This window comes from Muntiacus reevesi, chromosome 15 (assembly GCF_963930625.1).
Source record: "Muntiacus reevesi chromosome 15, mMunRee1.1, whole genome shotgun sequence".
Taxonomy (NCBI): Eukaryota; Metazoa; Chordata; class Mammalia; order Artiodactyla; family Cervidae; genus Muntiacus; species Muntiacus reevesi.
Genome location: NC_089263.1, coordinates 30,507,832 through 30,533,190, shown reverse-complemented (window position 1 = coordinate 30,533,190; position 25,359 = coordinate 30,507,832). Strand labels below are relative to the sequence as shown.

At 36.3% G+C, this 25,359-nt stretch overlaps 1 protein-coding gene and 1 pseudogene across 11 annotated transcripts in view; one reads left to right on the top strand and one right to left on the bottom strand.

Moving 5' to 3' along the window:
* Window positions 1-25,359, top strand: part of PEAK1 (pseudopodium enriched atypical kinase 1) — a 309,359-nt gene that overhangs the window by 124,580 nt on the left and 159,420 nt on the right. For 3 of the 11 annotated variants that reach the window (XM_065906966.1, XM_065906970.1, XM_065906971.1), the window contains exon 3: window positions 12,479-12,560. The exons of 6 other annotated variants lie outside the window; for them this stretch is intronic. The gene's annotated coding sequence lies outside the window, so the exon portion shown is untranslated. Of the gene's footprint in view, window positions 1-9,871; window positions 9,938-12,478; window positions 12,561-25,359 lie in introns of those variants that run through there. 2 more of the 11 variants (XM_065906967.1, XM_065906974.1) reach the window with 2 other exon arrangements.
* LOC136146950 (ATP synthase subunit f, mitochondrial pseudogene) lies at window positions 4,493-4,876 on the bottom strand (annotated as a pseudogene).

Genomic DNA, 25,359 nt, shown 5'->3' with positions numbered 1-25,359 from the left:
ATTAGTTCTTATTTAAATGTTTGGTTGATTTCACCGGTGAAGCCATCAGGCATAAGGCTTTTCTTTGGGGAGAAATTTTAAATTACTGATTCAATTTCTTTACTGTAGGTCTACTCATATTTTCTATTTCTTTGTGTTTCAGTCTTGGTAGGTTTTATATTTCTAGGAATTTGTCCATTTCAGGTATGTTTTCTAATTTGTTCACACTACTTTTTTATAATCCCTTTTATTTCTGTAGAATTGGTACTAATGTCCCTACTTCTACCTCCCACTCCATGGCGCAGCGAATAAAGAATCCACCTTCAACGCAGGAGACACAGGAGATGCGGGTTCAATTCCTGGGTCAGGAAGATCCCCTGGAGAAGGAAACGGCAGCCCACTCCAGTATTCTTGCCTGGAAAATCCCATGGACAGAGGAGCCTTATAGGCTACAGTCCATGCGGTCCCAAAGAGTTGGACATGACTGACGACTAACCACAGTATCCCCACTTCCATTTCTGATTTTAGTAATTTGAGTCTTCTCTCTTTTTTTCTTTATTCATCTAGCTATATATTTGTCAGTTTTGTTGATCTTTTTAAAGAACTAGTTTTTGGGTTCATTGATTTTTTCTTTTTTTTTCCTACTTCATTTATCTCTGCTCTAACCTGTTTTATTTCCTTCCTTCTGCTAGATTTAGTTTTAGTTTTTATTTTTAGTTAAGTTATAAAGTTAAGTTGTTAATTTGAGATCTTTTCTGTTTTTAAATGTAAGCATTTATAGCTATAAAATTTCCCTGCATTCCATGAGTTTGGATATGTTATGCTTTCATTTTCATTTATCTCTAAGGGTATTCTAATTTTCCATGTGATTTTTTTTCTTTGATCCATTGGTTGTTGAAGTGTGTGTTGTTTAATTTCCACAAATTTGTGGATTTTCCGGTTTTACTTTTGTTGTTGTTTTTTAACTTCATTTGTGGCCCAAAGTATGGTCTATTCTGGAAAATGTCCAATATACACTTGAGAAGAATATGTATGTATATTGTTATTGTTGGTTAGAGCATTTGGTATTTGTCTGTGAGATGTAGTTGGTTTATTGTGTTAAATCTTCTATTTCCTTACTTACTTTCTATCTGGTTGCTTCTGTCCATTATTAAGAGTGGGATATTGAAATTTCCAACTATTATTATTTAATTGTCTATTTCACCTTTCGATTTTGTCATTTTTTTTTCTTCATATATTTTGATGGTCTGTCAATAGGTGTTTACCATTCGTAATTGTATCTTTCCACTGTATTGAACCTTTTATTATTTTAAATATAGTATCCTCTTTTTAAAGAGAAAATAATGTTTTAAAAAGCAATGAATCTTTAAGTTAATATATGCTTCCTCCTCCATCTGTAAAGTTACATATTTTAAATAGTTCCTCATTGTAAATGTATCACTTATAACTCTTATTTGTACAAACATTGGCAAATAATTTGTTCTTTATATCAAGTACTTCAAAATTCTTACTGGAGAAGTATTCACTGTTGAAGTTTTACCTGATAAAGGTGTTTTTGCAGATAAAACAGGAAGAGAAAGATTGTGTTTCTCCCTGTTTAAAAATAAGAATCAAAGTTGTTGAAACTGAGTGAGTGTCACCATAAAACACAAGCTCATCCTCTCTGTTCCGGCACTTTATTATTAAATAGATGTTCCCCCTGTGGACATAACTGCACAGTAAGGAGTCTGACCCACTCTTGGAATTTTCTAGTTCTGCTTATGACCTAATGACGCTTTATGCAGTGCTGTGCTGAAATTCAGCGGCCTACAATCTTGAAGCAGTTTTTGTTTTGTTTTTTTTTTTGTATTAAGATGAGTCAGTTTTCAGTATTAAATAATTCCTTGGTAACCTACACAGAGAATAGTTTCTGCTTAAATGAATCAGGAAATGGTAAGCCTTTAATAATAAGCTTAAGGTATTTGAATGTTTGAAAAGTGAGAGTTAATTAAACAGACTTGTCAGAAGGTTGTATTTTTCTTCAAAGCAGCTGTTGTCCCCAAATCCAATAAAAGTAAAGATGCAACAGTTCTTACTATAATATTCCAAGGAGACTTTATTGGCTTAGAACTGTCGTTTTTCTCTTCTTCAATACTGACTACTGTTTTTTTGTTATGTTTATGCAATGCTTATTATAATGTAATGTTCTTTTATATGAGGAAATATACAGCTTAATAAAAACCTGGAAAACAGGCCATTAAGGTTATAATTTATTAGAAATCGTTCTCACCACCAATGTTGCCTGTGTGTATGAACTATAAGGTCACCTTGAGGGGTGTTCTTTATAAGCTCAATCAGGGTTATTAAAGCCAGAGGAAAATTAATATTCAATGCTTCTACTGTTTTATGTCTCACTTGACTTAACTTAGAAGTGCTTTAGGACCTTGGCCTACTTTAGTACTATTCATTTGTTGGTAGTAATTATTAATTGATGCATTGGGATTTGATGTCATCTGTTCTTGTTAACTAGTTTATTTTGTTTTTCATATCCTGCTTTGTGTGTATTATAGAATTGCATTGAGACACCAATTTTATTTTTATGAAGCCTCTTTCTTTAGTATGTACAGTTATTAGTTTACTTCCCTATAGTCATGAAAGAAGCAGGGCCAAGTCCAGAATCTCATCTACCCTTGGACTAATGCCCAATATCCATACTAGATATTGATAGTGTTTAATTTTTAATTGATACTATTTGTGTGCCGGATGGTGTATCACTCTGCATATATTACATAAGAATTGTAAGTTTCCTCTCAAGACTTAACAGAACCACTTTTATAATGCATATGTTGATAGTGTTCTATATATTTTAGTATACATTCATATTATTTATATTTACTTTGTCCTCAAAATAGTCCTGGGAAATAAACATTATTATTTAGGTAAACTGAGTTTCATCATGATTGAATGTTTTGCTTGTACAGAAATTCAGTTTTCTTCTTGACTCCTTGTTAATCCTCTGTTTGGTTCTCTATGGAGAAAGCAATAATTATAAAATATTTCGTGATTATAGGTGTCAAGCTACTGTAATACTAATAATTCGTTTTTAGTATAGCGCTGGTTATTTTTAGAACACTTTTTATTATATTACTTAACAAAAAAAAAAATTAGGAAAGCAGAGTTTGTGTTATGATACTTGCCACTGTTTCCTTTATTAGACTCATTTGTTCATTAGATACAAAGAACCTATCTGTGTGCCAGGTACTGGATTGGTTGCTAAAGTACAAAAATAGTCTCTACCCTCAAGGAGATCAGGGTATTAAGACACTGCTGGATGACCCACCAGCCGTGGAGAATGTGGTATAAGCTGATTGTGCTGAGGTCACTGAGAGAAGCCTTTGTTTTTCCTGTTAGAGAGGTAAAGGTGGGACTGACGCTGTCCTTTTTCTTGCCTTGAATGCAGACGTAACACCTATATGCACAGCAAACAACTTTGAAGCAACACATCAACACAATTAATGGAGCAAAAGGAAAGAGCCTTGGTCTTTTTTTAAATTTTTTATTTTATATTGGGGTATGGTTAGTTTATAACCCACAATATATATATTTTAAAACCGTTATACAGCTTAATAGAAAAGCAAACAAAGAACCCAGTCAGAGAATGGGGAGAAGATCTGATTAGACATTTTTCCAAAGAAGATGTTTGAATGGCCAAGTACAGGAAAAGATGCTCAACATCACTAATCATCAGGGAAATGCAAACCAAAACCATAGTAAAACATCACCCACACCTGTTAGCCATTACCAAAAACCAAGAAATAGCAAGTGTTGGCAAGAACATGGACAAAAGGTATCCATTATGCACTCCTGGAGGACATTTCAATTAGGTAGTTATTATGGAAAACAGTATGGCGATTCCTCAAAAAATTAAAACTGGAACTATCATATAACCCAGCAGTTCCACTTCTTGGTGTTTATCCAAAGGAAACAAAATCACTATTTTGAGAAAATATCTGCATCCCAATGTTCAATGCAGCATCACTTAAAACAGCCAAGACTGTTGTAATGGAGACAAGAGGTCAAGAATTTTTTTTTAAAAAGTGGCATGTATACAATTAAATATTAGTCAATAACAGAAAGAAAGAAAGAACTGTCATTTGTAACAATATGGATGAATCTTCAGGGCATTATACTAAGTGAAGTCAGACAGACAAATACCAATACTGTATGATCTCACTTACATGTGAAATCTGAAAAAAATAAAAAACGAAAAGATGAAACCAAAGCCATAGATACAGAGAGGAGATTGATGGTAGCCAGAGGCAGTGGGGTGAAATGTGTAAAGGAAGTCAAAAGCTACAAATTTCCAATTATAAAATAAATAACTCATGGGGATGTAATATGCAGAATGGTGATTATAGTTAATATTACTGGATTTGAAAGTTGCTAAGAGATTTTTTTAACCAGTTATTTTTTATTGGGTGTTAATTCTCCATTAGTCTGTGAAAGGATCCAGGGTTCCCGGCGGGTATCATGGTCAGGAATGCAGAGTGTGCCTTCTTCGGTGGGACTCTCTTGGCTGCTCTCGTTTAAGAGCCTTGTAAGAACAGCCACAGTTGAAAAGCACGTAAGCTGCCAGCACCATAGAAAGGCCAGTGACACTCCCATTCTTCATGTTGAAATACTTGTTGAAATATCGGTAATAACCTCTTTGAAATATTCCAGCAATGCCTTTAGGGATAAAATCTCACATTAGTATCCAGCTTGGCAGCTCCCTTAATTTGACATCTAGGAGTTTCTTCTCCTTTAGTGGTACAACTGACGCTATCTTGGAGTCCTGACTGTCTGCTCCAGTAGGAACTCTTCCCTGTTGAGCAAGGTTTAAGGCACACACAACAAAAGGCCTTTCCACGGCCTTCATAGGCTTTCTCACCACTATGAACTCTCTGATGCAGAAAAAGAGATGAATGTTTCCCAGATACAAATGTTTTTCTGTCACTGATTATTTTATAACTTGAATCCAAATTTGTATTCCACCTTCTTATTTCTTCCCCTACAACCATCCAGGGGTCTTTTCCTTGCTCCAATAACACAATTATGTCTGGCTGAGGAATGGAATGGCCCAGTGAGGCCAAGTTGCTATAGTTCTCCATCATCCTATCCCACTCATGAGGAAAGAACTGTGTAACCACATCCCTAAATGTTATTGGCCCACGGGCCATGGTTTTAGATCTACAAGAGCTGATCAGTCCTCAAAATTCCTTTACCAGAGAAAAAACAGAGTCCAGGAAACCTGGACGGTTCCTCACAGACTTAGGCTGCCTCTGACACAGTTGTTTCCATGGCATCCTACTAGTTTCTTGCTTAGATGGATGCTACTCACAAGCCATTGGCATCAAGGAGCAGGAAAACACCAGAAGTGAAAGTCATCTGTTCCAGTGTAGGAAGTGCCATCTCAGAGCCTTGGCCTTTGTTGAACATCTTGAGTCTCTGTACCAACCCTTGACTACCTATTTCTAGAATTCTTACATGGGGGAAAAAATCAATGCCCTATTTGTTTAAGTCACACATAAGTCAAGTTTTCAATTGTTGTTCAGTCCCTAAGTCATATCCAACTCTTTGCGATCCCATAGATGGTGGCATGCCAGGCTCCTCCGTCCTTCACCGTCTCCTGGAGTTTGCTCAGGTTCATGCCTGTTGCGTTGGTGATGCCATCTAACCATCTCATCCTCTACTGCCCCTTTTCCTTTTGCCTTCCATCTTTCCCAGCATCAGGGGCTTTTCCACTGAGTCGGTTCTTTGCATCAGGTGGCTAAAGAATTGGAGCTTCAGCTTCAGAATCGTCCTTCCAATGAATATTCAGCATTGATTTCCTTTAGGATTGACTGGTTTGATCTCTTTGCAGACCAAGGGACTCTCAAGAATCTTCTCTAGCCCCACAGTTTGAAAGCATCAATTCTTTGGCACTCAACCTTCTTTATGGTCCAATTCTCACATCTTTACATGACTACTGGAAAAACCATAACTTTGAACATTTGGACCTTTGTCAGCAGTGATGTCTCTGGTTTTTAATATGCTGTCTAGGTTTGTCATAACTTTCCACCCAAGGAGCTAGTGTCTTTTAATTTCTATTCACTCACAAGCAAATTCACTCCTTCCCTCCCTTTCTTTTCTCTTCTTCTTTCCTCCTCCTCCTCTCCACAACCCTCACATTTTTTAAAAATTTTCCTTTAATGGATGTTTAACGCGTACTCTACAGTACACAGTGATACAATGAATTCACATCACCACTCAGCTATAATAGTCGTCAATATTTGACTAACCTTGTAAATTCTCACACTTTCTCTGTTAATTTCACACTTTCTCTGTTAAATTCTGTCCTCTGTTATAGAACTTAAGGAATTCTGTAACAAAAGTATGTGAAAATACTGTGGAAGCACAGACAAGACTGACTAACTTGGCCTGAGGTGGAGGGAGAGGTTTATCGGGAGAGACTTCACATAGGAAGTAACATCAGCAGGACACTTAAGGGCAAGTAGAAAATGGAAGAAAGAGGATTGCTAGTAAAATTTAGAGGATTTGTAAAGGGCCTTTATGATACAGTCAAATAATGGGAAATAAATTGTTGTGGCTAGAATATAGAGTTTATTAGAGATGAATGTCAGTACGTGAGTCTAAAAAGATGATTTGGTGCCAAGTCATAAAAAAACATACATACCATACCAAGAATTCTCAAGCTCATCTTACAGGTACCAGGAAATGAAGAGTGTAATTAGGTTTGAAAAAATAACACTGACAGTAATATCACCTGTGATTCTGGGGTAGAAGATAGAGGAGACAGTAAACTTTACCAATGGTCCAAATGATAGAAAGGGCTTCCCTGGTGACTCAGATGGTAAAGAATCCATCTGAAATGAGGAAGACCTGGGTTCGATCCCTAGGTTGGGAAGACTCCCTGGAGGAGGTATGGGAACCCACTCCAGTATTCTTCCTTGGAGAATCCCATGAACAAAGGAGCCTGACAGGCTACAGTCCATGGGGTTGCACAGAGTCAGACACGACTGAGCAACTAAACACAACAAATGATAGAAAGGCATTTAGTGATAATTGTAGTGGACTTGGGCAGGGGAGATAACTTTACAAGGTATTTAAGAGGAAGAATGAACATGATTTGCTCCCTGGATAGGACGTAGAAGAGAGTCAAAGTCATCATGACTTGAGGAGATAAGATGGTACCATTATTGGAGAAGTAATATAGCAGAAGACAGGATTAAGCAAAGTACAGAAGATGAGCTTGGTCTTTGAAGTCTGAAGTGCTGATAGAACTTTCAGGTGGTGGTATCCAGGGGGCCCAAAGGAAATATAGGCCTGGTCCTTAGGAAAGTTTCAAACCAGAGAGTCCCATAACTTGTCTTTTCTGCCACGTATGTCATTTATCACATGTTCATATGTGTGTATGTTTACACACAATACATGTAGATATATATCCACATTTGATCCTCATTATTTATGGATTCCATATTTGCAAATTCATCTACTTGCTAAGATTTATTTAAACTCCCAAATCAATATTTGTGCTGCCTTCACAATCATTTGCAGACATAGGCAGAGTGGCAAAAAAAATTGAAATGCGTGATGTTTACATTCTCAGCTGAGATTGACATCTCTGCCTCTTGTTTCAACTCTTATACTATAAAGAAGCATCTTTTTTGCCATCTCCTTCGTGCCATGTTTTTCAAATTTTTAATGCTTTCTTGGTGGGTGATTTCACTGATTAACCTGGCCTCTAGGTTTTGTGTAGAAGTACTGTGTAGTGTGCCTAAGCACAAGAAAGTTGTGATGTTACTAATGGTGAAAATATGTGTGTTAGATAAGCTTTGTTCAGTCATGACCTAAACTCTTGGCTGTGAGTTCGATTTTAATGAATCAACAGTATATATTAAATAAAGTATCTCTAAACAGAAGTACACATTAAAAGAAGTTACCTATTGATAGGTTGATAAAATGTTGTAAGCAGAGGCTTGTAGAAACTTAACCCTGTTTTCCATTTCCTGGAAGTGATGGAAGTATAGCATTCACCAGTTCAGCGTTTGCAAAAACTTTACAGAACATAACTACTGCACTTAGCAAGAATCAACTGTGTGTGTGCAAATCTGCTCCTCTTTTATGAATAATCCTTGCATGTGTACAGTTCAGATATTAGTCCCAATTGGTGCTTGAGATTATGATCCTGAGAAATATATATCTCTCTTTTCTTGTTAAAAAAATAAATCCATGTCAGACAAAAAGTTTGCTTTTGCAGATGGATGATTCCATATTCCCTCAGCCAATAGGTTTTTCATAAAATGAAATATTGCAGAAACATAGGTGACACTGACTGACAGAATCTAAAAGATCATCTACAGCACACCTGGGCATAAAATGTTTGTCAGCATCATATTGGTAGGCTGCCAGTTTCTTTTATAGTGATGCTTTCTCTTTAGCAAACCAGCAACATTTTCAGTCCCTATTCTCTTAGAGAAATTTATTTTTACAGTGGTATTCATGTGTGGGGGGGATTTCATAATCTAAGACTAGTGTTTGTGCATTCATATCTGTCAATTTGCTTGAATACAGCAGCCCAAGAGAATTTTTTAACCATTCATTCATGAATGTTAGTTCATATCAGTAGGGGTGTTTTAAAATGACAGATATGATGTGAAAGTGAGAATCATCCATATCTTCTGATATAACATCAGAGTTATGTTGCAAATTCACATTCACTTTTGTGTCTCTCTTTTTAAATTGTCTACAAAGCTAAAAGCAGGGTATTTGCATTTACAGTCAAGGACAAGAAAACATACAACTCCATGCAAATGAATTTTAAGCTCCAAAGTACTTCTGTGCTTGTTTACATAAATCTGTTTTCTAATCACCTTTCCTCTTGGTATAGAAGATGTGCCCAGGGTTGCTATTACCTTATACATATATACTGTCAAGTATATAAAATAACCAATCAGATGTCCACTTCAAGATGCTTCAGTTTAGGGTGGCTGGTTTACTTGTTCTGTTTATTCTTCTAATGTGATCCTCTTCTGACTGTTGTGTGGTTTTTCTAGTTATTGTATTAGGATGAGTCGTACCTGTTTTTACTGCAAGCAGTAGATTTGTGTCATGAAGTACCGTTCAGAAATAACAGCATTTCTTTCTCTTATTCTTAGTAGATAACCTTAGTTTTTACTCTTCATATGAGTCTACCTCATACATCTGTTCTTCTGTGTTATAACTAGTGTATTTAAGTTTCAGGATTGATATTCTTGAATTCTGCATTCAGAAAGCAGGGTATTTACAGTTGAATTCCTCTGTGAATTGATGTTGAATTTTCTGTAGTTTCATTTTCCACTGCTGATTTGGAGCAACCTAGTGTTCCAATATTAATGATTATTTAAGGAGATTGACTAGCCCTTGAACTAACTGAAAGAAAGTCTGTGTTACCTTGTTCCAATTTCAGTGAACTATTGTGCTATGTAGAGATATGTTATAATTTCAGGATTTTGTGTAGAGTTCTTCAGTACATGGTAACTAAGTGGGAATACCTTCTCAGACTTATAACAATGCAAGAGATTAACTAAAAGATGAACATATCTTTCTCAATTAATATCTCCCTAATTGAAGTACAGGGTAGTATCTATAAATGGGAATTAAATCATATAGTTCCAGAGAAAACTGTTTAAAAATCTTTGGTGATTTATTGGTTGTGTCTCTAAATCATTTTATATTGATGGCTACATTTGTGAGTTTATATTAGCTGTTTATTATCCTCCAGTCTTTTCTTACATGTGTCTCCTCTAAATGTGTCCATTTCCATCTCTGTTTTACTCACTCAAATACTTTAATTTCTTTTCTTCAACAATCTGTGAACAATCTCTGCTTGTATCCCCAGATCAAGACTTTTCTCTAAAGAAGCACTGAAATTGACCTAGTTGCCCTTCTCACTGGCTTTGTATGTATAAATTATTTGCTCTTTGTTGTTAGTTTTCTTAGTTTCAGTTCAGTTTAACAAAAATCTCCTGAGTGCTGTTGTGATGATGTGTGAGCTTAGTGGGGTAGGAAAGTGTACTCTGGAGGCTTCCCAGAGAAGGTGATCCTGGACCTCAATCTGGAAGAACAAGTAAGAATTTCCTATTTGTGGAAGGAGCATAAGTTTATATTGCCTAAGAGAACAGCATGAAGTTTGACAAGTAGTTCAGTATGGCTGTAGTGTGATGAAGTGGGAGATAGGAAATGAAGATGAAGAGACAGGCATGAGCCAAGTCTTGGAGGGCTTTCTGTATCATATGTGGGCATTTGTTTTGTGGATGAACTTGGACTTTATCCTTATCCTGTGAATAATAGCTTTTGAAGAGTGTGACAGGTGTGGCAGGATTTTCATTTTAGAGTGATCATTTTAATGGGAGTATGGTAAATGGCTTTGAGGTAGAGTAAGAGTGCATGCATACAGGAGAGTAAACCAGATAGATTACTGAGTTAGTCATATTGAGAGACAATGACCTGGATTTGGATACCATTAATAGGGGTGAAGTTGAGGACATAGACGTGAAAAGTGTTTAGGGTAGAAATGAATCAGACATTTAAAGTAATTGGTGAAATGTGAGATTACTGTCAGACTTTGATTTAAGTGTCTAAGTGGCTGTGGTGCTGTTAGTAACCATACCAGGGAATTTAAAGAAGGAATAGATGTTAGGAAAAGTTTTTGATGTATTGTACTTATAGTACTTTCAAGTGGAAGCATATAGAAAGCAGAATATAGGCATATGATGCTCAGATGAAAGGTTAGGATTAGAGATATTCATGTGGGGATCCTTTCAGTCCTGGTTGGAGCACAGAGAATGTGGGTAGATATGAAGTAGGCAAAAAGCTGAGCCCTCAGGGGAAAGGAATGGAAAAGAAAATGGCAACTCACTCCAGTATTTTTGCCTGGAAAATCCCATGGACAGAGGAGCCTGGCGGGCTACAATCCAAAGGGTCGCAAAGAGTCAGAACGACTGAGCAGCTAAACAAGAAAGTGAAAAGGGAAAGAGGAACCCAAGGCAGAAACTGAGCAGGAAAAATCTCTGTGTCTTTGCTTGAAAAGAGAACACAGGAGGACAGCTTTATCCTTTTGTATCCTTGGTAAAACCTTGAATAATATAGTATAGATAGTTTGTAAATGTTTGCTAGTTATTTTATTTAGCTGGAAAGCATCTCATTTACTTTGAGATTTTATTTGATATTTTACCTAATTCCATGACTTGACAAGAAATATGTTAAAATTCATATCATTTCATGAGCACCTACTGTGTACCTTGTTTCTGCAGATGTGCTGTGCTCAGTCGTATCCAACTCTTTACGACCCCATGAACTGTAGCCCAACTATAATACCAGGCTCCTCTGTCCATGGGATTTTTCAGGCAAGAATACTGGAGTAGGTTGTCATTTCCTCCTCCAGGGGATATACCTAGGCACTGTGTTATAGGATTTTATCATTCAAATAACCCTACAAGGGTAAGTTTTATTATTTTTCCATTTTGTTTTGAAGAACCTGAGAATAAGAAAGATTTAGTGCCTTTGTCAACTTTTTCACGTGCCATGTAACTCCAAATTTCCTTTTCTTAACCATCAGTGATGATCTATTATGTGTTTAGGCCAAGAGATCATTTGAAAGTCTCCTATTCTGGTTCCATTGTGATAATTATTCTGACCCAAAGGCACGGATTTATACTAAATTCTGCCTTGTCAGTCTTATGTAGATTAGTATGATAGTTGGACATGTCTTTGTTCCTGGGTGCAACACGGCTTTACCTAATTCTTTTTATCTTTCTGGGGCACTATTTCTTTATTAGTATTAGCAGTTTGCATTAGATGACTGCTAAATTGCTTAAGGTTGTAAAATCCTTTAAGTCCATTATTTTGAAAAATTCAAAAACAGAGGTTGCTTAGCATCGGCTAACAGATTTTAGAGATTTACAGGGTAATTACTGGGCTTCATGACTCAACTAAAATTATATGTAAAATATGATGCATGTATGTGTCTTTTTCTGAGCATGCAATTTGTAGCTTTCATCAGATTCTCCTGGTTGTGTATAATACCTCACCACTCACCCTTCACTCAAAAGATTAAGGCATATAGCTCTAGAAGCATCTGTACATACTGCTTTCTGCAATCCTATCCTGACTAGTTAAGTCCTCTTTAACAAAGTATTGTTATTCATTGAAAGTAATGTTTGAGGTAAGGTTACTTTTTTAAGGGCTTCCCAAGTGGCTCAGACAGTAAGGAATCTGCCCATAGTATGAGACTTGGGGTTTTTCTTAAGGCTATTTAAACCTATAGTATTTTCTAAAGTAAAACACCTCTTGGATATTTTATCTATTTTAAAAAGTTCATTAAATAGAATGAGTATTGTGGTAAGTACTGCTGTATGGTAAATTTTAAAATGCTCAATTTTAAAGTCTGAGTCAACTGACCTTCACTAACACACATTTCCCACGTTGCATCATCCTGTAGGAAAAGAATAATTGAGGCCCATTCCTAAGGAAAGAAAAGGAAGCAATGACATAATGCCTACAGTTGGTGCCAGTTAAATTGGGTTTGTACTTTTTCTTTTCTTAATGTAACATGTTTATTCTAATCTTGAGTCTCTCTCTCTCTTTCTTTTCAGTCTCTTGCCTTATTCTAGCAGCAGATCTTATAATTTTGAACTCTACCTTAGTATGGAAGAGGCAGAGATTAATAAGACATGCCCCTTTCTAGGTATTTGCCATATCTGTGAATATGAACAACAGAATGATAAAAAGCTAGATAAGAAGCTTGAGAGGTCTGGTAAATTGCTCAAGGTAAAAAGCTAGTGTGTAGTCAGACCAGAATTCAGATTCAGATTTGTTGACTCTAAACCCCATATGTCTTCCATTTTGTCACACTGCTCCTCATTTTATTTAGGTTTAGTTGTACAACTGCTTGTAACTGAAGTGGAAGGACCAGGACCCCATATATTTAATTTAATAAATATTTCTGATAAAGTAAAAGGAGAGGAAACATTCTCTATTCCCCTAAAGTTTAAGAAATTAGAGAAGGAAAATAATATTTGTACAGCACTTGGTATGTGCCAGGTACTGATATATAGGGTCTTAACATGAGCTAGATCATTTAACATGAGCTAATTCAGAATAACCAGGTGACATACTTGGTATTATCTCTGTTTTAAAGAAAACGGAAGAGGCTGAAGCTCAGGGAAATAAATTGCCCTGAATCACGTAGCTAGTAAGTAACAAAAGCAGAATTGAACCTCTTTATTGTGAAAGGTTAGATAGGGTTTACATCATACCTATTGACTTAAAATTGAATGTCACACAAATCAAGTGAATAGCTGGACAGTTTGATGTAAGCTCCTTTTGCGATTTGTGTCATTTGTCAGTTCAGTTCAGTTCAGTCGCTCAGTCTTGTCCAACTCTTTGCACCACATGGACTGCAGCACACCAGGCTTCCCTGTCCATCACCAGTTCCTGGAGCTTGCTCAAACTCATGTCTATCGAGTCGGTGATGCCATCCAACCATCTCATCCTCTGTCATCCTCTTCTGCCTTTAATCTTTCCAGCATCAGGGTCTTTTCTAATGAATCAGCTCTTTGCATCAGGTGGCCAAAGTATTGGAGTTTCAGCTTCAGCATCAGTCCTTCCAATGAATATTCAGGATTGATTTCCTTTCAGATGTACTGGTTTGATCTCCTCGAGAGTCCAAAGATTCTCAAGAGTCTTCTCCAACACCACAATTTAAAAGCATCAATTCTTCAGTGCTCAACTTTCTTTCTTTCTTTTTTTTTTAATTTTATTTTATTAGTTGGAGGCTAATTACTTCACAACATTTCAGTGGGTTTTGTCATACATTGACATGAATCAGCCATAGAGTTACACGTATTCCCCATCCCGATCCCCCCTCCCACCTCCCTCTCCACCCGACTCCTCTGGGTCCTCCCAGTGCACCAGGCCCGAGTGCTCAACTTCCTTTATTGTCTAGCTCTCACATCCATACATGACTACTGCAAAAACTATAGCCTCGACTGTACAGACCTTTGTCGGCAAAGTAATGTCTTTGCTTTTTTATTTATTATTATTATTATTTTTTTTATTAGTTGGAGGCTAATTACGTCACAACATTTCAGTGGGTTTTGTCTTACATTGATATGAATCAGCCATAGAGTTACACGTATTCCGCATCCCAATCCCCCCTCCCACCTCCCTCTCCAACCTGATTCCTCTGGGTCTTCCCAGTGCACCAGGCCTGAGCACCTGTCTCATGCATCCCACCTGGGCTGGTGATCTGTTTCGCCATAGATAATATACATGCTGTTCTTTCGAAACATCCCACCCTCACCTTCTCCCACAGAGTTCAAAAGTCTGTTCTGTACTTCTGTGTCTCTTTTTCTGTTTTGCATATAGGGTTATCGTTACCATCTTTCTAAATTCCATATATATGTGTTAGTATGCTGTAATGTTCTTTATCTTTCTGGCTTACTACCCTCTGTATAATGGGCTCCAGTTTCATCCATCTCATTAGAACTGACTCAAATGAATTCTTTTAACAGCTGAGTAATATTCCATGGTGTATATGTACCACAGCTTCCTTATCCATTCATCTGCTGATGGGCATCTAGGTTGCTTCCATGTCCTGGCTATTATAAACAGTGCTGCAATGAACATTGGGTGCACGAGTCTCTTTCAGATCTGGTTTCCTCAGTGTGTATGCCCAGTAGTGGGATTGCTGGGTCATATGGCAGTTCTATTTCCAGTTTTTTAAGAAATCTCCACACTGTTCTCCATAGTGGCTGTACTAGTTTGCATTCCCACCAACAGTGTAAGAGGGTTCCCTTTTCTCCACACCCTCTCCAGCATTTATTGCTTGTAGACTTTTGGATAGCAGCCGTCCTGACTGGCGTGTAATGGTACCTCATTGTGGTTTTGATTTGCATTTCTCTAATAATGAGTGATGTTGAGCATCTTTTCATGTGTTTGTTAGCCATCTGTATGTCTTCTTTGGAGAAATGTCTGTTTAGTTCTTTGGCCCATTTTTTGATTGGGTCATTTATTTTTCTGGAATTGAGCTTCAGGAGTTGCTTGTATATTTTTGAGATTAATCATTTGTCTGTTTCTTCATTTGCTATTATTTTCTCCCAATCTGAGGGCTGTCTTTTCACCTTACTTATAATTTATATGTCTTTGCTTTTTAATATGCTGTCTTGGTTGGTCATAGCTTTTCTTTCAAGGAGCAAGCATCTTTTAATTTCATGGCTGCACTCACCATCTGCAGTGATTTTGGAGCCCAAGAAAATAAAGTCTCTCACTGTTTCCATTGTTTCCCCATCTCTTTGCCATGAAGTGATGGGAACAGATGCCATGATCTTCATTTTTTGAATGTTGAGTTTTAAGCCAGGTTTTTCCACTCTCCTCTCACTTTCTTCAAGAGGCTCTTTAGTTCCTCTTCACTTTCTCCCATAAGAGTGGTGTCATCTGCATATCTGAGGTTATTGATATTTCTCCTTGCCAAAAAAAAAGTCATTTGTAAACATTCTTAATTGGACTGTTAACAGTTAAATCATCCTCACCAAAGTAATATTTACATTTTCTTAATAAGCTTTCCATTTTAGCTTTCCATTCCAGTTTGTAAAGGTAATTGTCTAAACTGTGGTGAAGACAGTTTAAATTCACAAAACAGTGAACGGCATCACATGATAGAAGGGATTTTGAGGTAAGAGTCTGGTCTGTGTCCTTCCTGCTCCCAACTTTCCTACTGACTTGTGTTATATACCAGTCTCTTAGTCTACTTTTGGACTCATTTTGTGAGATGAGAGGGTTAAGTTAATTGTTCCCTAAGTCTCTTACAACTATGAAATTATCCCAAGAGTAAATAGATTTTTTAATGTGTTTCATATGTAAATATCAATGCATTTTTAGAGATGAGACATCTTTAGAGATCATCAAACTGAATCCTCCCATATGATAGATGCAGAAACTGAGACCCTTACATTTATATGACGCTTTAAACACCCAAAACCCTTTCACCTACCTTAATCTCACACAAGCTTCATCACAATCTTGTAGATTACCTAGCGTCATCATTATTGTACAAAAGAGCAATTGAATTGGCCTAGGGTCACATAGCTGAGCCTAAACTAAATGAGTGACTAAACCTAGAGTTTTCTTTTTTTTTTCTTGCTTTAGTGGGATTAATTATACCTTTGTGATGAAGTCTTACTGCAGGAGAAAGTGAGAATTTAGTGGTTTATGAAATAAATCCAAGCAGGAAAAACAAATGTTTCCCAGTATAAATGTAGTAATGACTACAAGCAGTATAAATAGCAGGAACAAAGAGGGAAGGGAATGGCAAAAACTCAGATCTGCATTGATTTAATCTTTGTTTTCATTTTTTCCTGGATGAGGAGTGGGTATAATGGTCTTTTAGTATTTTTGTATTTATCAGTAGTGTACTATTTGAATTGCTTTATCCACAATGAAGTAGTTCATAGAGAAACCATACTTCATAATCAAGTACTTAATTCTCCTAAAAGAAAAGTGGGAAACCAGAGGGTAACAGGTAGGAAGGCTAGGGGTCTCCAAATGGAGGAAATAGGCTGCAAGTGTCAGATATTTTTTATCTCTCTCTTAATCGGCAGGAGGAAACAAACTACAAGTGTCAGATTTTAGCTTCCTTGATAGCTCAGTTGATAAAGAATCCTCCTGCAATGCGGGAGACCCCGGTTCGATTCCTGGGTTGGGAAGATCCCCTGGAGAAGGGATAGGCTACCCACTCCAGTACTCTGGCCTGGAGAATTCCATGGACTATAGTCCATGGGGTCTCAAAGAGTCAGACATGACTGAGCGATTTTAAATGTAAAAAATAAATTGTAAATTACCTAAGGAAAATTTAAGACAGTTAATTCAAAAGGATATAAGGCAAAGGAACAAAAATATGTGTGGGAAGCTAAATTTTACTGAAAATCATTTCATTATTTCATTGCCTTTAGTGATGTGAACTCAGTTTTCTTTCCTATTTCCACTTGGTAGTTTTGGAAGCATTAACTGTTCCCATGCCAGTGATCTTTCTGTACAGATCAATAGATTCCTTTACTTTGGTAGCTTTCTGTAAACAATATATATATTTTAATTGGAAAGAAAATTATATTAAAACTAGTTTATGGATGTTAGTCGTTATTCTTTTACAGTTCTGGTCCCCCAATTGTCCTTCCTTAAAAGGAGGTCGTTTTCTAGATTATATGGTGTGATGATGCTTTCTCTGTGGATATGAAAATTTGGTCATTAGTAAAAATCTTTTTTTTAATTTTATATTAAAATTTTTAATAAACTATTTTATAGAACTAGTAAATGGAGGATCTTCCATATGTTTTGTCAAATGAAGAAAACAATAAAGGATGTAATAGATGCATAACAAAATTTAAAGCAACATTAAATAAGATTTTACTTAAATTAGAAAAGAAAATGTTCTTCTTGAAATCTTTCTTTCCTTAGGAGTCTTTAATTTGAAAGATTCTCTTGTCCCACAAGCTGACATTTCTCCCACATGCCCTTTGCTACAGAGCTCCACCTTTTAGCTAACTCCCATTTTAATACCATCAGATCCATGGTATTCAGGGAAATGGCATCTGAGGAAAACTTAAATTCTCAGTGTTGTATCTGACCTCAAAACATGTGCAAGGGTATTTTTCAACCATTGCTTTTAAGATTCTTTAAAGGAAAAAAATGAAAACACCACTTTAGAATACTTGATATTTAGTTTTTATTTTGAGATATCTCTGGAACTAGTCTTCTAGAAGCTTTAAACATCTGACATAAACAGTTTTTTATTGAATTGTACCTGTTATAATATGACTCTATCTTACTTACCCAGACTACAGTAAGTTTTAAGGACTACAATTAGCTTCTCATTGGCCAGTTCTGATTTAGTGGTCATAATAAAGTTATGTTTAGCTGAGGGCTTAGAATTTTTTTAAGTGATTGGACTTTTTTTCCTGTGATTTGTTAGTTTCTTTTGTTTGGCACTAGGGTTAAAGAGCCAGGCTTCCAGTCTGATGCCTCATTCATTTTAAAACATTCTCTCAGTACAGGAATGGTTGAGAAGACATGGGTTTACTCCATTAAGCTTTTTAATTTCTTAAACTACTTCTATAAGAAAATAGGGCTCCCCAGTGGCTTGGTGGTAAAGAATCTGTCTGCAGTGGAAGAGCTGCAGGAGACATGGATTGGATCCCTTGGTCGGGAAGATCCCCTGGAGGAGGGCATGGCAACGCTCTCTAGTATTCTTGCCTAGAGAATCCCATGGACAGAGGAGCCTGGAGGGCTGCAGTCTGTGAAGTCGCAAAAAGTCAGATATGACTGAAGTGACTTAGCACGCCCATAACTAAATGATTGAAACACTTTTTTTTTCAGCCTTGTTTAGAAATTTGGTAGCACTAAAAAAGTGTTCTGTCACGATATTGATTCAATATTAATGTAGATTTGCTTTCTTCTATGGAGTTTAGTTTCTGTATCAGGGTACTTTCTAAGAATGAGATAAGTTCTTATAGATGTATAGGAATTTGAGGAACTCTCAGATCCTTTTCAATGTCATCTTTAGTAAATCTGAGGATGGCAGTGAGGGAAATACAGAGATATTGATTTGTGTGTGTGTGTGTGTGTGTGTGTGTGTGTGTGTGTGTATTTATGTGTGTGATCTCAACACTGAGGAAATTCAATAAAGTAAAATTTGCATCTTCGTTAAAGGTTAACATAGCAGTGGAATTATAAGGAAATATTAGTTAGCTTTCCTTTTCCAAATGTACTGCTGTTTAACAGTTATATGTACCTCAGGACTTATTTTATATTTTAGTATATATCTTAAAGAAGTAAATGAATTGATTCATATTTTTTTAAAGGAAGTGTAGGTGATAAAGGAGAGTTACAGAATCTGCTGACCTATATTTGTATTATCAGTTCATCTGTAGTTGCCTGGTATTTGGATTTATTAGAGAAAAATAGTATCAATCAAGCAAGCATAGTTAATTGAATACTTGTTGGTATATATGTGTGCCACTTTTATTTTTCTTATTTCTCAAAACGAGAAGATTGGCTGATTTTTCTAAGTATTCAAAAATTATTTGTTGGATATAACTTGTTGAAATAAATAATCGTTTGTTCTCTAGTCTTATTTCTTTTATAAAACTCCATCTCAAAAAAAAAAAAAAAAGAATTAAACCAAAGGCCATTTGAGATTGCAACCAGGGTTTTCTATGAACACTAAATTTGGAATTAAAATTATGTGAGTCCCCTCGCTGGCTTTGCTCATTCTTGTGTGGGAAGAGAGCATTTCAGTATAAGACTTGCTAGTCTGCAGGTCTTCTACAGGAGATAAGAAGGAGTAAAAGATTTTGGGAACTCTGGATTTTCCATACAGGGTAAACCAAAAAAAAGCACATTATTATATTGAGCAAAACCATTTAAAAATGGCTTGCTTTCTCTTCCCCAGTAATACCAATACCATATGTCTTATAAAATTAAAAATAGCAGATGTCATTTTGCTAGCATGAATGCTGGTTCACAGACTTTAAAAGCAAACTATAGAGAAGGACTGATGTAATAAAGGGAGTACAAATACAGGCTGAGGCCTGGTTATTACTAATAGGGGAGAGTCCTATCCAAAGATCATCTACTCAAAGCTAATAACTAAGATTAGACATTGTGCTCAGTCACTCAGTTGTGTCCAACTCTGTGACCCCATGAACAGTAGCCCACCAGGCTTCTCTGTCCATGGGATTCTCCAGACAAGAATGCTGGAGGGGATTGCCATTTCCTTCTCCAAAGCTAGACATTAACAGCCCATAAAAAGATCACAGAAATAACACCAATAGTAGAGAATATTGAAAGCCAGCCCACAATGTCTGAAGAAGGATTATAGAATCCACTTGAGTACATGGATATGTTTTGTGTTCCTTATTAATTCTGAGATACAACAAATTTAACAGAAGCATGAAATATGAATAGGTTTTAGAATAGAAGTAAGCTTTGGAGATCATTTAATTATTTCATTTTTCAAAGAAAAACCAAGGGTTAGAAGGTAAGTTACTCAGTACCAGCTAGGTAGTGACAGTAGTAGGAACTGAATACAGCTGACCCTTGAATAATGGGGTTGATCCAGGTATCATGTATAGTCTTCCCTCTGCATTTCCAGTTCCTCCACAAATAGAGATTCAACTAACTATGGTGTAGTACTGAAAAATATTGAGTACTGAATTTAGTATTGAAAGATATTTGCATGTAAGTGGACCCATACTGTTCAAACCCACATTGTTCAAGATTCAGCTGTACTCTTTTTCCGATATATCAGTTATTGAAAATGGGACTTGAAAAGCTGTGATGGGAGATGATGGTTTTTATCATTGTTTTAAATTTTTACATGCAGTAAAATTGACTTTTTAAAAATTAGTTCTGTGAGCTTTAACACATATACGGATTCATGTAAACTACTACTACAAACTGGTTACAGGTAAACCCATCATCCCAGAAAATCCTTCAGACTGTTCCTTTTTGTTCAAAGCCTCTACCTACATTTAAACCCCTGACAACTACTGATCTGTATGTACTTCATTACTTTAGTTTTGCCTATTCCAGAATGTTGCATAAGTGGAACTATTCACAGTGAACTCTTGTGTGTGTGGCTTCTTTCCCTCAGCTTAATATTTTTGAGATTCATCCATGTTTTGTATATAAGTGATTTATTCTTTTTTAGTTGCTAAGTAGTGTTCTATTGTCTTTTAATTTCATGGCTGCAATCAACATCTGCAGTGATTTTGGAGCCCAAAAAAATAAAGTCTGACACTGTTTCCACTGTTTCCCCATCTATTTCCCATGAAGTGATGGGGCCAGATGCCATGATCTTAGTTTTCTGAATGTTGAGCTCTAGGCCAACTTTTTCACTCTCCTCTTTCACTTTCATCAAGAAGCTTTTTAGTTCCTCTTCACTCTCTGCTGTAAGGGTGGTGTCATCTGCATATCTGAGGTTATTGATATTTCTCCTGGCAATCTCTTTTTTTTTTTTCTCCTGGCAATCTTGATTCCAGCTTGTGCCTCTTCCAGCCCAGCGTTTCTCATGATGTACTCTGCATATAAGTTAAATAGGCAGGGTGACAATACAGCCTTGATGTACTCCTTTTCCTATTTGGAACCAGTTTGTTCTATGTCCAGTTCTAACTGGTGCTTCCTGACCTGCATATAGGTTTCTCAAGAGGCAGGTCAGGTGGTCTGATATTCCCATCTCTTTCAGAATTTTCCACAGTTTATTCTGATCCACACAGTCAAAGGCTTTGGCATAGTCAATAACCTAGATAGCATATTAAAAAGCAGAGACATTACTCTGCCAATAAAGGTCTGTCTAGTCAAGGCTATAGTTTTTCCAGCGGTCATGTATGGATGTGAGAGTTGGACTGTGAAGAAAGCTGAGCACCGAAGAATTGATGCTTTTGAACTGTGGTTTTGGAGAAGATGCTTGAGAGTCCCTTGGACTGCAGGCAGATCCAACCAGTCCATCCTAAAGGAGATCAGTCCAGGGTGTTCATTGGAAGGACTGATGCTGAAGCTGAAACTCCAATACTTTGACCTCATGGGAAGAGTTGACTCATTGGAAAAGACCTTTCGCTGGGAGGGATGGAGGGCAGGAGGAGAAAGGGACAACAGAGGATGAGATGGTTGGATGGCATCACCAACTCAATGGACATGAATTTGGATAAACTCCGGGAGTTGGTGATGGACAGGGAGGCCTGGTGTGCTGCAATTCATGGGGTCGCAAAGTGTGGGACACAACTGAGCGACTGAACTGAACTGAGCGTTCTATTGTACAATTACATAACCATTTGTTTAGTCATTCACCTATTAATGAACATTTGAGTTGTTTCCAGGTTTTAGTTATTATAAATAAGGATGTTGTGGCTTTTTTTTTTTTAAGAAAAAAGGAAAAATTTTTACTTACACATATTATTAAAAGCTTGGTGCTGCTGCTGCTGTTCAGTTACTAAGTCGTGTCCAGCTCTTTGCGACCCCATGAGCTGTATGTAACCTGTCAGGCTCATCTGTCCATGAAATTTTCCAGGCAAGAGTACTGGAGTTGGTGGCCATTTCCTTTTCCAGGGGGTCTTCCCAACCCAGAAATAGAACCCACATCTCCCGCTTGACAGGAGGATTCTTTACCGCTGTGCCATCTGGGAAACCTAGAAACCTTGATAATGAACTCAAAGTATTCACAATGTTGGTTCACTTTATACTCTGAAATAATTACAAATTCACAGGACGTTGCAAAGATAGTATCATGTAGAGATATCCTCTTTACCGTTCACCCAGTTTCTATTAGTTACATCTACTATAACTGTAGAATAATAATATCAAAATCAAGAAACTGATATTGGTATAAAATGAGTAATAGTTCTTTGGCGTTTTATCACATATGTAGATTCATATAACCAAGATTGCAATCTCACCAGAAAAACTTCCCTCCTTCTGCCCCTTTATAGTCTCACACACACACACACCCACACACCTCCTCCTCTCAACTACCTTTAACTCCTTGCAGCCACTAATCTATTATCCATCTCTATGATTTTGTCATTTCAAGAATGTCATATACATGGAAGTAACCTAGATGTCTGTCAACAGATGAACATACAAGGAAACTGTGGTCCATATATACAATGAAATCTTACTCAGCCACAAAAAGGAACAAATCTGAGTCTGTTCTTTTGAGGTGGATGAGCCTAGAGATTGTTATGCGGAGTGAATTAAGCCAGAAAGAGAAAAATTATATATTAACACACATATATGTATGTAATCTAGAAAAATGTTACTGATGAACCTATTTACAAGGCAAGAATAGAGGCACCGTCATAGAAAACAGACTTGTAGACACAGTGGGGGAAAGAGAGAGTGGGATGAATTGGGAAGTTGCTATATAACACAGCGAGTTGAGCCTGGTACTCTGTGATAACCTAGGGGGTGGAATGGGAAGGATGGGAGAGAGGTTCAAGAGGAAGGGGATATATGTATACTTGTGGCTAATCCACGGTGTTGTGTGGCAGAACCAACACAACATTGTAAAGCAATTATCCTCCAATTAAAAATAAATTTAAAAAATTGTAAAAAATGTCATATTGATGGAATTACATGATATATAACCTTTGAGACTGGCTATTTTCATTTAGCATAATGCCCTTGAGATACACCCAAATTATACTGTGTTCATTCCTTTTTATTGCTGATTTAGTATTTCATAGTATTGAGGTACCACAATTTGTTTAACCATCCATTATAGGACATTTTAGTTGCTTCCAGTTTGAGTCTGTTGCTAATTAAGGTAATTATTGATATGTTAGGACCTAAATCGGACCTTTAATTTTTTATATTTCATTTGTTTCTTCTTTTCCATTTTTCTTTTCTTTTTCCTGTTTTTCTGTGCATTACTTGAATACTTTTTAGAATTCCGTGTTGACCCACTGTAGTGTTTTAAAAGGTATTGCTTTGTACAACTTTTTCATCATTGCTCTAGATATTACATTGTATAATTATAACATACCACAGTCTCCTGTACAATACTGCTACTAGCACTGCTACATTTTAGTACTGCAAGCAAAGTGTAGAATCCTTACCTTCCTTTGGTCCCTTTATTTGCCCTCATTTAATTGACTTAATATTTTAAAATATAAGTTGTATTATTTATAGGTATATATTATATGCATGTGTACATAATTTTGTATCTACTTATTTTAAATATTTTCTTTAATACATTGTGACAGTATTATAATATTTGCCTAAACAATCAGACATAATTTGGAAGACAAGAGAAGAAGAACTATTATTCACAGTATAGCTAGTATCCATAGTTTTACCCTTTTGGCCTTCTTCCTGATGTTCCAAGATGTCATCTTTTTTCATTTCCTTTCAATTTAGAGAACTTTCTTTATCCATTCTTTTAGGGCAAGTCAGCTAGAAATAAATTCTCTTAACTTTCCTTTGCCTAAGAATATCCTTCATTTTCTCTTCATTCCCTCAATGATATTTTTCTGGAGGAAAAATTCTGGGTTGACAGTTCTTTTTCTTTTAGCTCTTGAAAAAGATTGTGCCAGTTCCTTTTGGCTTGTATGGCTTCTTATGAGAAATCCACTGATGGTCAAATTGGTTTTTCCCTGTAGATAAAGGATCTTTTCTCTCTTGCTGCTTTTAAGATTTTTTTTTATTGTGTTTAGTTTTCAGAAGTTTGACTGTGGTATGTCTTGGTGTGGATTTCTCTGGGTTTACTCTGTTTGAAGTTTGTTCAGCTTCTCGAATCTATAGATTTATGTCTTTTGCCAATTTAGGGAAAATTTTTCAACCATATTTTTTCAAATATTTTTCCAGCCCTGCTCTTTTTCTCCTCACTTCCAAGACTGGGATGACTTGAATGTTTGAACTTTTGGTATAATTTCATGGTTCCCTGAGGCTCTGTTCATTTGCATTCAGTCTATGTCCTTTATGTTATTTAGGATGGGTAACTTCTAGTGTTTTATCTTTTTTTAAAATTTAATTTGTTTTATCTTTTAGTTACTGATTTTTTTCTTCTATCCTCTCCATTCTCTTGTTTAGCCCATCTATTGGATTTCTAATTTCAATTATTATAATTTCAGTTCTATAACTTTATTCTTTGTATCTTCTATTTTTTATAATAATCTTATTCTTTGTATTTCTTTGCTAAGACATTCTGTTTCTTAGACTTTCTATTTTTCATTTCTTTCCAGTATGTTAGTCTCATTGAGTGGTTTTCAGTTAAAACCTGGACAATTATGTCATGATACTTTACATTTTATTTCAGTTGAGCAGACCTCTTTTGATACTACCCTGACAGGGTATTGCCAGCTAGAAATGTAAGTGCAGGGTACCGCTTACCCTCCATTGACATTTGGGAGAAAGCTGCTGCTATGTTTTAGTAGGAGTGGAAGTTCCAGCTCCCCACTAGGTCTCTAATGATACTAACCCTGCTGGGTGGATATCTAAGAGGACAATTGTTGGGTTATTTGGTAAGTTTTATTCAACTTTGAAGGAAGGTGTCAAGCTTTTTTAAAGTGATGGTAAAATTTTACATACCTGCAAGTAATGTCTGAACACTTCAGATATTTTAAATTAATTTTATTCTATAGAACTTTCTGAAATAATGAAAATGTCTTATATCAGCACGGTCCAGTACTGTAACCACTAGCCACATGTAGTTAAGCAGGTAAAATATGGCTAGTACATTTCAGGAAGTTAATTTTTTTTTAATTTATTCAGTTTATCAATTGAAATTTAAATGATTACATGTGGCTATTGTGTTAGAGGGTGCATGAATGC